General features: G+C 49.2%; 1 non-coding gene across 1 annotated transcript; it reads left to right on the top strand.

The window, feature by feature from the left end:
- Positions 1-14,609: 14,609 nt before the first annotated feature.
- Positions 14,610-14,712, top strand: LOC123588671. The gene has a single exon (XR_006707974.1). It is a non-coding gene; the product is annotated as a U6 spliceosomal RNA (small nuclear RNA).
- Positions 14,713-15,485: the final 773 nt, after the last annotated feature.

Raw genomic sequence — 15,485 nt, forward strand, 5'->3', positions numbered from 1 at the left:
TTTTTTTAAGTTTGTGTCTTCGTAGCGACGAGGTAAGCGCCCGTAAGCACAAGGCACAGCGCGAAGGCCAGATCCTCGCCAATAACTGTGTTAGCCCACGTGCCCGCCCGTCCTAGCTGAGGGGACCCTGGGCTCTTCTCTCCCTTGTGTTTCTTTTTATAGTGCATCATGTCATGTTACATGTGTGCATATATTCCAGAAGGTAGATTTCTAGTTGATTTTTAACTTTGCAAAATAGTGGCCTGTGGTGTGTCGTCTTTGAAACTTACTTTACATGCTGTTGTATGTTGCTGTAATTTCTCCACTTTGACTGTTTGTGTTTTCTGCTTATATCATAATATACTAATCACGTTCCTCTCGATGGCTGTGTGAAATGTCTCCTGGTTTTTTCTCCCAGGAGCAGAGCCACTGTTCAAGAATGAATACGACATTCCCATGTACATCTGCGGGTGCGCGTTTGCAGTTTCTCTCTGTTGTGTTTGTTCTCTGGGGCTGCCATACGGGGACCTGTTCCCTCAGTCTGGGGGCCAGGAGTCTGAAGTCAAGGCAGGACTGAGCTCTAGGGGAAGGATCCTTCCTTGTCTCCGTCAGCTTCTGGTGGTTCCTGGCGATCGATGATCCCGTTTATATGACATGTTTGAGATGACATTAAAAAAAATTTCTTTTAATGTCTATTTTTGAGAGACAGAGCGCGCAAGCAGGGGAGGGGAGAGAAAGAGAGGGAGACACAGAATCTGAAGCAGGCCCCAAGCTCCGAGCTGTCAGCACAGAGCCCGAGACGACACGGGGCTCAAACCCACAAACCGTGAGATCGTGACCTGAGCCAAAGTCGGACGGACGCTTCTCTCCAGCGCAGCCGTGAACAGAAATGCCACCTTATTCACACAGATCTTTATTTCTGATGTGCCTACGTGATCCTACTTGGTTCTTTCCTGTCTGTTCTCCACCCGACGCCAGCGTACTGCGAGGCTGGAGCGCGGGGTGGGAACACCGCCAAGGAGGAATCCCAGAGCAAGGTGTGCGTCGTTCCCGTGGTTCAGACCCAGACTCTCCTTGGCTGCCGCCGCCCCCCCCCCCCCCCGCACGCTTCCCGTGTCCGTGGAGCACAGTCGGGGAACCTGCAGCCCCTGTATGTGTCCGGGACTCCCCAGCCTGTCAGAGCCGGGAGGAGGCCCCTGTGGAGGGCGGGGCGGGGGGGCGTGTCTCAGGCTTACCTGGTCCCAGCCCGGTGGTGACTCAGGGACACGTGGGCTTCTAGGATGGTGTGGAACCAGGACGTGTGCCTGCAGGCCACAGCTTGCTGAGATGGGTGGGAACACACGTATTGTCTGCTTTCTATGGTGCAGACCTTGTGAGCGTCTCCCACAGGTGATCGGTTAGTTACCCTGATTGCATGAATCCAGATACCCGCCCTCGATTTCCCACTGAACAAACAGGTCTCAGCGTGGCCACGCAGGCTGCCCGCTAGCACACAGACCTAGGAAGTGGCCGAGCCCGTGGGCACATACGCAGTGCGTCCTGAGCGCTGAGCCAGCGTTGGCCAGTCTCTCCCTGGCGCTGTTTCTGAAGCACAGAGCGGCCCCGGCGGCCCCTGAGTCATCACGCCCCTGCCGCCTTCTTCAGCTGCCTTGTCTCCTGTCTGCAGTCGGTGCCTGGGCCTGCCCGCCCTGCCCCCTCTCGTCTTCCATGTGATTGCCGGGGCAGGGAAATAATGCAGCTTTCCTAGCATGGGAAACCCGAGCGTTAGGCCAGCGGCTGCTAGACGCTCGGGGCCCCCTTTTGTTGTTGTTGGGGGATTTTACTTCTATTTCTGGGCTCGAAGGCCCATGTCAGACGACCGTGCTCAGCAGAAGAACCGTGCTGTGTCTGTGTCAAGGCACAGTTTATGCCAAGCTCTACTTGGTCAAGAGCCACCCCGAAGTATAAGGGTGGCCACGGCCCCCTGACCTCTCTTTCCGTCAGCCGGGCAGGTGGGCCTGGGATACATCCCATAATGCTCCTCAGGAGGCCCCCAGAGGGTCCTTGGTGGCCACAACTAGAGAATACGTTGCACTGGCCTTCCTTCCCTCGTTCTGTTCCCTGGAGTCACTCCCAGATACAGCACCTGCACGTAAGCCTTTGTCACAGCCCTGCTTTGGGTCGAAGCAGGTGAAGGCCCCTCTGCTACCAGCATTCTCATCATATAGAAAGTGAGGGAGTGAGAAGGAGTTCCTTCGTGCTTCATGGATTGAGAGCAGTTCTGTCACTATCCGTTTCGGGTCCTAATTGAAATTTCAACCACTATGAAATATCCCGCGCCTCACCTAATTTTCTGACTTTCTCCTTTTGCTCCGGGGAAATCGTCAGTCACCGACTGCGGGCATCTGGAGAGCTGAGAGCACGCGCCTCTGGAGGAGGGGGGAAAGGCCCAGGAAGTCAGCGTCGCGGCCGGCGTGGTGCCGCAGGGCCCGGTGCTAGAAAGCGGGTGTGGCCGCGCGGCAGAGGCTGGCCTCTACTGAAGGCCGCGGCGCTGCTGCAGGTACTCTGCACACGCCGTTTACAATTCGTGACGACCTCGGAGGGAGGCACGAACACCCCCCTTGTTCCACAGACAAGACACAAGGTCAGGGGGATTCTTCAGCCCATCGGCTCCCCCGGTGCCCAGGGCTGGTGGGTCCGGCTCCTGAGATCAGCCTTGGGCTGTCAGATCAGGCTTGGGCCGTTGGTGTTCGTCATCCTGGAATGATGGCAGTCGTCTCATTTTAGACTGAAATTGTCTTTGGAGGTTTTATCTGTACTTCGTTGCTACACGTGTGGCTCCACGCACGTGGTGTTCATCATGCACTCGTCACGACGAGCTCAGATGGGCCTGGGATTTTCTGCTACAACTGTGCTGTTGGTTTCAGGTCTCAGCTGGGGTAAAATGCAAGTTGCGTTTCCTTCCTCTTGTGGCTAAATGTCACACAAGCCCTGCCACTTCTGCAGTTTTTTATGTAGCAATTTCCTGTGTCTTAAAGGTGAGCTCCAAAAATCATTGAATCATAAAAGTGTCAGATTTAGAGAGAACATTAGCCATCGCTTACTTTAGGTTAAGAAACTGAGCCTCCGAGAAGTTAAGAGACCTAACACATCGTGCATGATGGTTCGCCGTCAGAACTTGCCTCCTGCCTTCTCTCCATTCTCTTTCTGTGGTGTCCTTATTCAGAATATCTCTTGGAGAGATCTGGAATGCAACAGAAAGTTACATGGCGTTTGCTGTACATCATTTCAAGCTAAAACTCACCTTTCTTTGGTAGGGGCGCCTGGGTGGCTTGGTCGATTGATTGAGCGTCTGACTCTTGATTTCAGCTCAGGTCATGATCTCCAGGTTTGTGGGTTTGAGCCCCACATCGGGCACAGAGCCTGCTTGGGATTCTGTCTCTCTGCCCTCCCCTGTTTGATCTCCCTCCCTCTTTCTCAAAATAAATAAACATTAAAAATTTTTTTTCCAAAAAAAAAAAAAAAAAACCCAACTCACCTTCGGTATAGGCATCATGTCTAAAACGATTCTACTACGAAGACCTACCTCTGTGAGAGCAGCTGTTGTGTGAAGGTATTGTCATGGAGTGAATATTTGTGGCACCCCGCCCTCCCCAATTTATGTGTGGAAACCCAGCCCCCAGGGTGATGGTGTTAGGAGCTGGGGCCTTTGGGGTGATTAGGTCATGAAGGTGGAACCCTCATGAATGGGATCGGTGCTTTAGAAAAGAGACCCCAGAGAGCTCCCTGGCCCCTTCCACCACGAGGGGACACAGCAAGAAGACCGCGTCTGTGCCTCAGAGGAGAGCTCTCATCAGAACCCGATCATGCCGGCTCCTTGATCTTGGACTTCCAGCCTCCAGAATGGTGAGCAATCAGTTTCTGTGGTGTATAAGCCACTCGGACTGTGCTACTTTATTATAGGAGTCTGAAGAGACTAAAACAGGTATCAAACATTGTGAAACAAATTTAAATCTGCATGTCGGTGCATCCCCAAGCCACGCCGTATGGAACAGACGTTGTGTATGTTACGCCTCAGGCACCATGGGTCAGAATAGTCCCCTGGTTTTGAAACAGATGTCTGATCAGGGCTGCAACCTGTGGGAAGTGAGCCTCCACGGACACTATTCTGGTTATTTTGCTTTAATTATAGGCACGCAGAAATGTATCTGTTATTGCCGTTTCCCCTTCATCGGAAGATTTAGGTAATACTTCCCCAAATGTTGTACATATACCACAGATGGCAGAGGAGATGATTTTAAGTGACAGCCCAACAAATATGTTTGAGTGAAGCATCTGTGCGTTTCTTTCATTTATATTAAAATATATTGCAAAACGTATTTGATAAAGAACTGGTACCCAAAATATACAAAGTTAAAATTCAACCACAGGCAAACAATCCAAATTGAAAAATGGGCAAAGACCTGAACAAATAGTTCATCAGAGAAGACGTACAGATGGGAAGTAAGCTCATGGAAAGATGCCGTATGTCATGTGTCATCAGGGAAATGCAAATTGAAAAGAGGGAGACACCACCACGCGCCCGTCAGAAAGGCCTGAGTCTGGAGCTCTCGCGACCCCACGTGCTGGCGGGTGCGGAGTCCCGGAGCGCGCGCTCAGCGCCCACTGCGGGCGGCCACTGCCCGCGACGGTTTGGCGGAACATGCCTCCCATACACACGACCCCGCAGTCGTGCTCTTTCGTGTTTACCCAAAGGTTTTGAAGATAATGTCCACGAAAAATCCCACACTCAGGTGTTCAGAGCAGGTTTATTCATAATCGCCAAAACCTGTAGGTGATCAGTGTCCTTCGCAGGTGATGGATAAATAAACCGTGGGCCCTGCAGACAATGGGATGTCGTTCAGCACTAACAAGAAGTGAGCTCTCAAGCCACGGCAATCCATGGAGGAAGCTGAGATGCGTATCACTAAGTGAAAGAAGCCGGTCGGAAAAGGCCACGTGCTGTGACTCCTGGAAGAGGCAGAACTATGGAGACAGTAAGTGACGATGTGTGGCTGCCAGGCGATCCAGGGTGGGGAAGGCGGAGCGGCGCGTGAGTGAGGCACAGAGAAATTTGAGGGCGCTGACACCGTTCTCTACCCCGTAATGGTGGGTACATGACATGTGTTTGTCCAAACCCGCAGAATGAGTGTCCAAGACCAAGAGTGAGCCTTCATGTAAGGTGTGCAATGTATCGATATTGGTTCCTTCACTGTCACAGACGTACCAACTAATGCAAGATGCTGTTAGTTAGCAGGAGAGATCTGTGATGACGGGAGGGCGTACCTGAGCTCTGTACCAGCTGCTCAACTTTTCTGTAAATCTAAAGCTGTAGAAAGAATCTATTTATTAAAAAAACCTTCCAGGGGCGCCTGGGTGGCGCAGTCGGTTGGGCGTCCGACTTCAGCCAGGTCACGATCTCGCGGTCCGTGAGTTCGAGCCCCGCGTCGGGCGCTGGGCTGATGGCTCAGAGCCTGGAGCCTGTTTCCGATTCTGTGTCTCCCTCTCTCTCTGCCCCTCCCCCGTTCATGCTCTGTCTCTCTCTGTCCCAAAAATAAATAAACGTTGAAAAAAAAAATTAAAAAAAAAAAAAAACCTTCCAAGTTGTTGGTACCTGTTGTTATTCTAAGCAGCCAGTATGTGCCAAACACGGTTCCAGCACTGGAGGTCAGGCCCCTGTAATAAATGGCTCCAGTCCTGAGAAAGTGACGGTGGCATGGCTGGCCACCAGGTGGCGCTCCCTCATCTCACCCTCCTCCGTCCCCCGCTTCCCTTCCCCCTATCCTTCCCCTCACCCCCTCTCCCCTTCCTGCCTCCCCATCCCTCCACCCCCTCTCTCCTCCCTCCCTCTACCCAATTTCTAATTCATTTTCTCAATTCTGTTCCTGTCTTTCCCTTTTCCCCTTTCTGCGTGTAAACCATCATCCCTGGATCTTATGATGAGAAGGTGGGTGGGGGAGGACCCCAGCCCTGCTCTTCTGGATAAGCATTGCCCACCCAGGCCAGGGCATGCAGAAGGGGGCGCTGACCGGCATCAGCCATGGTGATTGCACAGTGTGCTGGGTGAAGGGGTGAGGCTGCTCTGGGGCGGATCCCCCTCCCCCCACCACATACACTTAAGGTGAAGGGAGTGCAGTCCCGCCTGTGAGCTCTTAACTGCACCTGGGCACCCCTTGTTCACTTGCCGCCCTGTGCCTCCCCCCTCCTCCCCCCTCCCCCCCCCCCCCCCCCCCCGCCCAGGTTTCTTTCCCTGTGTCTCCCTGAGATTCCCCTCGCGCTCCCTCCCACACCCTGGCCCTGGCAGTGATGATGAACGGTCTGCAGTGTGCTTCTGGACTCTCCAGCACTCTCGCGAGACCTGGTTTTGCTCTTGGGTTTCCCGCCCTGATGGGGGTGCATCCGCACTCAGACCACCGCCCCCCACCCATGTTGATCCTGAGTCTGAACGGCCTTGCCACCTCCTACAAATCCCCCTACCTGAGCAAAGGGGTTAAAATCCCCAAATCTAGTAGGGAAAACAGACGCTCAGGTAACCAACACGAGCTATTACCAAAGGGATGGCCAGGACGCCCCATGGTGGGGGGGAGGGGCAGGGAGAAAGCTGGATCTGATGGAAGGAAGCCTGGGAGGCCGTGAGCGTCACGAATGTGGGGGACATGGGTGGCGGGTGGACACATGGGCTTAGGAAGCCGGGCAGGGCTCTTGAGGTGAGTTAGAAAGGATCATGAATGTCCTGATGGAAAAACTTGAAATCTCCTTGGGATGAGAAAAAGGCTGATATGTGAAATTATGATCAAATTGAAACTTGATTTTCTTTGATAAGATAGTATCTATCTGATAAATTACCCATATTTGTCATATAAACTATTAGTATTCAGAATATACAAAGAATTACAATAGATCAATGAAAATGCATACAACTGAATTTTTAAAATAGGCAAAAGCCAAACCAAAGCAAAAAAAAACAAAACAAAACAAAACAAAAAACCCAGGCAAATCACCAAAGAGAAAAACAAGTGAGAGGTTTCGCCTCACTAGAAATGAAGAAAACTCACAACCTCACTGGTCCGCAAAAGCTGAGAAGTCTGGTAAATACTAGATGGTGATGAGGACACAGCACACCAGACATTTTCAGACACCGCTGATAAGAATATAAATTCTTGTGATCATGTTGGAAAATCACGCTGAACCCCAGCAAGTCCATGCCTACGGCCCAGGGTATTTGTATCCACAGGGAGATGCGCTTTAACGATGTTCGGGGCAATATTATCTGTAGTAGCAAAGAAAAAACTAAAATTAGCCTAACTTTCATCGACAGAAGGGATAAGAAAATTGCAGTGTCGTCGTACAATGGAACTGTTTGCAGCAGGGAAAGTGAAGACAATACGTCTGCCATCACAACATGGAGAGAGGAAGCAGATGCCCAAGTATACGCAGCACAATGCCGCCTGCAAAGAGGAGGCAAAGTGATACTCCATGCAGCTCAGCAGCGCAGGGGGAGCGGCCCCGTGGAGAGGAGCGTGCGGGCCGACACACGCTCCCCGGCTCCGTCTCTGGGGGTGACTTGGTGGAGGGGAGCCTGGGGGCAGGTAGTGGCACAGCCCCTGTGCGCGTGCCCTGGAGTTGTGCGACGTAGTAGCTGTGAGGACACCTCCACCTGTGATGTCGGGGGAAGTGGGGTGAGGAGTGCGCAGGTGTTAGTGTTTATACACCTCTGTGCAGTTCAGCATTACACAAGGTATTTGAAATATTTTTTTAAAGTTATTTAGAGAGAGAAATCGGGAGCAGGGCAGGGGCAGAGAGAGAAAGGGAGAGAGAGAATCCCAAGCAGACTTTGCACTGTCAGCCCAGAGCGTAGGTTCAATCCCATGAACTGTGAGATCACAACCTGAGCCGGAATCAAGACTCAGATGCTTAACTGGCTGAGCCACCCAGGAGCCCCCTATTTTATTTTAATGTATTTCAAAACAGAGTTTAAAATCCGTACCGTGGGAATTGGCGGACCCTCCGAATATTTAGGTTTAGGAGTGGAAAGGTCAGGTTTACACTCTAGAAAGATAACCTTGCTGGCAGGACAGGATGACTCAGAGGTTAACCCCACGGGGACAATGCAGGGGCAGGAGCCACGGAGCCACGGTCAGCAGATTCTGGGGACTGGCTGCAAGGAAAGCCCGAGGCGCCCCGTGGAGCCGGCGGGCGGGGGGGGGGGGGGGGGAGCAGCGCGGGAAAGCCGGCAAACCGTGTCCTGGGAACCTAGATCCTCAACCCGGAGGCAAGCTCGGCGGGAGCAAGGTCGTCCCGGTTCGGCAGGACGGCTTCCAGGTGACGCTGGGCCGTGGGTGCAGGGAGACCTGGCAGGTGCTGGAGGGTCTCCACGGCGCACGGCCTGAGCGGCTTGAGAAGCCCAGAGTGCGTCGCAGGGGGTTGCTGGCTGAGACCACGGATGGACGGGTGGGGGGCAACCAAGGGCAGGCCACAGCCGGGTGAAATGGGGCATGAGCTGAGCGAGGGTCCCACACGGGGACCAGGAGTCAGGGGAAGCATGGGCAGCGCGGGAAGAGAGCAGGTGTGTGGGGGCCCGCCCTGGGGGTTCCCAGGACATCTGGAGGACGAGGGAGCTGAGAATGCGTTTAGAGGGAAGAGCGCACGTGGTCTTGCAGTGGAGGCGAGGGGGAGGCACGCTCCACAGGTGTGAGCAGTGGGTGAGCCCCGGGGTCCTCAAGGACACCGGGAGAGGGACAGGAAGGGGCCGTGGTGGTGGGGCGTCGGAGCACAGCCCCTGCCCTCTGTCTGTCCCCAGACTTGGCCCCAGGGAGACCTTCCCGGGCAGTGGGCCGGCTGTGTTTAGGTTTGAAGACGAGCGGGCTAGGATGCTGTCCTCTCTTTCAACGTGGCTGCCCCTGTGCTCTTGACCTTCCCAGAGAGGGGCGCTGGCACCACGGAGCCACACAAATGAAGCTGGGGTCTGAGTTTGCCAGTGAACTGTTAGCACATTGGTGTTTTTGTTACAGGCAAGCGTGACTCTCACACCTGTGATCCGCAGGCAGGCAGGGAGCCCTGGAAATGTATGTGTTCAACAGACTCTTCCTAAAAAAATTGTGTTTGATGTTTTCTGGTTGAAGCATACAGGGGTGATAGCATAGAGCGCACCAAACCTGCATGGGGACCTCAGAGAGCACGAGCTCAGCTCTTAGTTCTAATTTTGCCATTTGAGACCGAGAAGGGGAAGGTGATTTTCCTCGGGTCGCACAGCCTGACATCTGGAATGAGAAGGTTACCGTCAGCAGCTGCGGGGAGGCCACGGTAGGAAATGTGCTGGAAGTTTGTAAGCTCCACCGAGTAATGGCCGCAAAACGTCGACCGTAGAACGTTCTTGTGAGCTGAGTGTGTAAAAAGATCTGGTTCATGGCGCATCTACGGCCTCCCACCTGGGCAGTGAGGCTGGGGTTATCCGAGGTTAACTGGCTGGCAGAAAGGTCCTGTTTACATAAAACTGTTATTTTTAGGGAGCAACTGAATGGATGAGGGTTTCCTGCCCCCAAATATGAGGCATAATTAAGAGCCCTTCTGTGTTTTATCTACTCGGGAGAAAAGTGGTCAGGCACTTGTTCCAGCCCAGAATGAAGACAGCCTCGGATTTTCTGGAAGGATGAATCGAAGCTGTCAGCCGAGACCGTAGGCTAGCGGGCCCGAACAGTTGTGGCATTCCTGTGGGGTTCCGTGGGGCCGGTGCTGAGTCGTATAAATGGAAGCACTCACGCGGGTTCTACTTCGGGAACAATAGTCCATGTCACCTAAGTTCCTCGTGGACGCTGCTCTGGGACTTTTTCTGGAACGGAAATTTGAAAGATTCCCCAAGGGCCACCGAGCAACGTCAAAGGGCGCTGTGTTCTGCTCACCGGGAAGGGCGGCTGCGGACTGTGGAAGGAGTCTGGACAGCTGTGTCCGAGGGCTGGATGCGGTTGTCCTTCCAAGATGGGTTATCACGTTTCCCCAGGAAGCCTCTGTGGGAGAGTCTGCAGCCGCGGGGTGCTCGCGCTGAGCTCCCTGCACCGCGAGGCACTAAGCAATGCCGCGAGAAAGAACATTCCTGAACTGCGGGGCCGCAGTAACATGCCCTGTGTGAGGAGTGAGCGTGGTGTGCACCTGCTGCCTTCTAGAAAGTGGGAGCCGCAGCCGAGCTGGGGATTTCTGCCTCAGCCCCCGGTGCAGGTGCGTAAAGAGTAAAACACAGTCTAAGACACCAAGGGGCTGGAAGGTGCCGGTGTGGGGTGTGGGGCATAAACATGGACATCAGAGACAGTGCGGGTGTGGGTGCAGATGGGAGGGTGTCTGGAGAACAGCTCTGCTATTTCCTTCCGTGAACCTCGAGCAAGAGAGGTACTTCACCCCTTTGGGCCTCGGTGTCCTCATGACCCCTTGTCCGTCTCACGTGGTGTCATAAGGGTCAGGTGACAGCACAGACACAGACAGCGTTTTGGAGAAAGGGGGTGAATAAGCATTAACTTGCAAAGACTGCGAAATTTCCAAACGCCCCCAAATTGAATTTAAGTGTGTCATTGTCCGTATTGCCAGGACAATCTGGAAATTTTTTTCAGAAGTTTGATGTTTTGCCTGTTCTTTCTTGGGCATTTCCGTGACTGAATCCGTTAGTGTATACAGTTTAAGAGAGCGAACGCTGTTATCTCTGTGATGAGTAGTCTTTGGCATAAAGAACTTAAAATCTGCCTTCTCCTTCCAACACCACTTTAACTTTCTGGTAGATGAACCCCTCGTGTTCCCCATTTTCTTTACCCGTTACTTTGGTCGACACGGGTGTGGAGGAACTGTGTGGTGAAAGAGGGAGGTGTCGTGCCTGGTGCGTCGTGAGTGCCCAGTGGGCCCTATAGAAGGCAGACGACGGGTAGGTAGGCGCTAGACAGAACAAAGCAATCGCTTACTCCCAGGAACCTGTGGTCACTCACAGTTGTTCTGCCCTCGGGCATCGCCCCCTCCCTGATAGCACTTTCCTTTCCCACCTCTGTACTCCCATCACCGCTGCGGACCCTGTTCTGCGTCCTCATGAAGCCTCATCTTTCCTTATTATTCCAGGCATTCACACATCACTTGCTTTCTTACTTGAATGTCTGAACAGCATGCCTTATTTCCTATCAGCTGATTGTGCTTTTTGCAATCGTGCGGTTAGGCCGTAGATTCCCCCCACCCCTCGCCCCCCATCCGTTCTTTGCTAGTCTTTACACCACCCCTCGTGTGTGGACTGTGCCCGTTCTCTTGGGCGACTGAGTGCTTCTGAAAGAGTCACAGGATGGGGCCGATTGGTATCACTAGGAGTTCTCCTTGGACTCAGCAATCATCTTATTCGTCTGCTCATTGTATATCATTATTGTTGTTGGTTCACTTATCATGTTATTTCCATTTTCTTACGTGTCACACTAAGTCAATTTATTCTTGAAACTACTCCAGGCAGCTGCAGCGTCAGGTGGATTTCAGAGTCTAGTTCAATGGGCAAGCTGTGAGTGTAAACAACTCTGCAGTGATGTTAAATTCACACTCCCAGATCTTAGTTTCTCAGACTCTAGGTCTACACTTTAGTTTGCAGGTTCTGGAGACTTCGACACCTGCCTCCCCACCTGAATTCCTGTGCTGTGTTATCTTAGGCAACTCATTTAACATCTTTTGACAGACTTGTAACGTGGGAGTCATCGTGCACACTTCTACACCTAGGGCAACTAAAAGATTAAACATGTAAACATGCCTGGCTGCAAATGATGGATGCCCAATGTTTTTGTTTTCTTCCTCATTAGCCTTAGCTTGGATCCCGTCTGCTGGTACTTAATCCTTGGGAGCTAAGAAAAAGACAACAGCAGCAAAATTGAAAAGTCTAAACATTATAAGACTTGAAAAGTGTGCTCACGCTAACCTCTCCCATAAAATTCAAGAGAAAGGAATACTTCACAATTCCTGTTAGGAGACTAGTATTAACTTGTTACAAAGACTAGAAAAACACATAATAGGAATAAAAACAAAACAAAAGAACTACAGACTGAGGATATCCCTCATGAACACAGACGCCAAAGTTCATAACAAAATGTTAGTGAATGCAACAACATTCATTCATGATGGAAGCTCTCGCCATCTAGGAAAAGAGGGGAATGTCCTTAATATGATAACAACTACAGAAAACCTCTAGCTAATATCCTAATTAATAGTGACAGACCAAATCCTCTCCCCTCTCATATCAGGGAGGAAAAAGATAGTTGCTATTACGCCATCTACCCGTTAGTACTATAGCTATTATCAGAAGTTCTGGCCAGTGCTCAGGGTGCCTGGGTGGTTCAGTCGGTTAAGCGTCTGACGTAAGCTCAGGTCATGATCTTGCTGTCTGTAAGTTTGAGCCCCGCATTAGGCTCTGTGCTGACAGCTTAAAGCCTGCTTTGGATTCTGTCTCTCTCTCTCTCTCTCTCTCTCTGCTCTCTCCTGCTCGTGCTGTGTGTCTCTCTCTCCCAGAAATAAACATTAAAAGGATTTTTAAAAAAACTTAAAAAAAGTTCTGGCCAGTGCAATAAAGCCAGAAAAAGAAAGAAAAAAAGGTTCCATATTGGAAAAGAAGTAAAACAGTTTATTTTCAGAAATCATAATCACTTATTTAAAAAAAAATCTTTTGGAATCTATAGAAAAAGCTATTTTAAGTTTAACAAGGTTTCAGAATAAACAACCAATATCAAAAAATAAATTAAGCAATCAGTTTGAAACTACATAAACAATATGTTTAACATAACATCAAAGATGTGAAATACTGGGGCGCCTGGGGGGCTCAGCCGGTTAAGTGTCCAACTCTTGGCCCCAGCTCAGGTCATGGTCTACTGGTTTTGTGAGTTCAAGCCCCGTGTTGGGCTCTGTGCTGGCAGCACGGAGCCTGCTTGGGATTCTCTCTCTCTCTCTGCCCCTCCCCCACTTGTGTTCTCTTTCTCAAATAAAGAAACTTAAATAAAAATATATGAAATAGGAAGGATATATTTGACAAAAGATGGACAAGAGCTGATCACCAAAAACTAGAAAACATAGCTGAGAGAAATTAGACACCTGAGTAAGTGGAAAGAGACATTGTGGTAACTCAATATTGTTAAGGTGTGAATTTCTCTCAAATCAATTTATGAATTCAAAGCAATTTTTTAAGGTTTATTTATTTATTTTGAGAGAGAGAGAGAGAGAGAGCATGAGAAAGGGAGGGGCAGAGAGAGAGGGAGAGAGAGAATCTCAAGCAGGCTCCTTGCAGTCAGTACAGAGCCCAATGTGGGGCTTGATCCCACAAACTGTGAGATCATGACCTGAGCTGAAATCAAGAGTTGGACACTTAACCCACTGAACCATCAAGGCGCCCCAGATTCAAAGCAATTGTACTCAAAATCTTAGTTGGCTTTAAAAAAAATTTTTTTTTTTGAAATTGACAAGCTGATTTTAAAATTCAGGAAATGTGTGTGGCATTGGAGATAAGCTAAACACAAAAAGTAATAAAACAGGGTCCACAAGAGACCCGTACATATATGATTAATTAATTTTAAACAATGTTGACAAGGCATTTCAATGGAGGAATAATCATCTTTTAATCAAATAATGCTGGAACAAGTGGATCACTTGTTGAAAAACAATGAAACTGAACTCTTATCTCATACCATATATAGGATCAACTCATAACGAAGAAAGACCTAAATATAAGAGCTAAAACTTCTGAAAGAAAACACAGAAAATCCTAGTGACTTTGGGTTTGGCAAAGTTTCCTTGAAATGACACAACAGGCATGGAACAATTGATAATGTGAACTTCAAGAAAAGCAAAAACTTATGCAATTCAAAAGACACTGTAACGGAAATGAAAAGGCAAGCCACGTGCTAGGAGAAAATACTACAAAACATATACCTGAAAGAGAGATTGTATCCGGAATACGCAAATAACTCTTTATCTCAGTGGTGTGACAAACAACCCAATTAAAAATGGGCAAAAATTTGAACAGACACTACATCAAGGACCATACATGGATAGCAAATGAGCAGGTTGAAAAGAATACTCAGTACCATTAGTTATTAGAGAAAGGCAAATAAAAACCACAGTGAGATGCCATCGCGCATCTACTAGAAAGACTGAAATCCAGAAGGCTGACCACACCAAGTGTTGGTGAGTGAGTGGGGCAACTGAAATGTCGTGCGTCGCCGGTAGAGACGTCAGATGATATAACTGCTTTGGGAAGCAGTTTAGAGGCTTGAAAAAAGTTGAAGAAACAGCTACCATATGACCCTGCCATCCTGCTCCTAGGTATTTACCCAAGAAAAATGAACACATAGGCCGGTGGCCAGACTCAGTGCAAATGTTCCCAACAGTTTTGTGTACAGTCAGGGCCTGTACCAGGTGAGGAGTGGCACATGTGCACAAATCTGAGAGGGAGCACCTCCTTGAGTGTCCCGCACAGGGTGCCTCGTTTGATCACCTCGTCTGGCTCCTGTTTATAATTGTCAAAACCTGAAAACAACCCAAGCGCCCATCAGTGGAAACTGGATTGAGAAACGGTGGTATATCCATAAAATGAGATACTATTCAGTGCCCTCTTTGGCAGCATGTATAGTAAAATTGGAATAAAAAAAAATTGGAATGATACGGAGAAAATTAGCATGGCCCCTGTGCAAGCAGGACACTCAAATTTGTGAAGCATTCCATATTTTTATAAAATGAGTAAGAACTGAAAATATAACGTACAGCCTGGTGACTGTAGTTAATAGGTAACAATGTATTGTATATTTGAAATTTGCTAAGAGAGTAGATCTTAAAAGTTCTCACTACAAGGAAAAAAATTGTAACTCTGTGTGGTGACGGATGTTAACTAGACTTACCAGAATCATTTTGCAGTATATACAATTACATATAATTACGCTATACACCTGAAATGAATATGTTATATGTAAATTATATCAATAAAAAAAGGAAATAAATACTACTTAGCAATAAAAAGGAATGAACTATTGATTCCTACAATACACGGGTAAATCTTAAAATAATTATTGTGAGTGAAAGAAGTTAGGCAAAAAGAATACATATCGTATGATTCCATTTATATAAAATTATAGAAAATGTGATCCAAATACAGTGACAAAAAAACGGTAGTTGTCTGGGAATTGGGGATCAGGGAGGGGATGAGCGCATGGAGAAACAAGGAAGTGTTTGGGTGGTAGGATATGTTCACATCTTGATTGTACTGATGACTTCACATTTGTATACATGTGTCAGGTTTTATCACACTTTACTCTTTAATATGTGCAGCTCATTGTATGTTAATTATATTTCAGCAAAGCTATTAAAAATAAAATGAGGCACAATAAGAATTTAAGACATGAGCCCTTTTTGGATCCTGACTGGGAAAATAAGAAACCTTAGAAATAATTGGGAGTCTTTGAATCTGGACTGGATAGTAAATATATTAGGAGAGTATTGGTACTTTT

This window comes from Leopardus geoffroyi, chromosome D3 (genome assembly GCF_018350155.1).
Source record: "Leopardus geoffroyi isolate Oge1 chromosome D3, O.geoffroyi_Oge1_pat1.0, whole genome shotgun sequence".
Lineage (NCBI taxonomy): Eukaryota > Metazoa > Chordata > Mammalia > Carnivora > Felidae > Leopardus > Leopardus geoffroyi.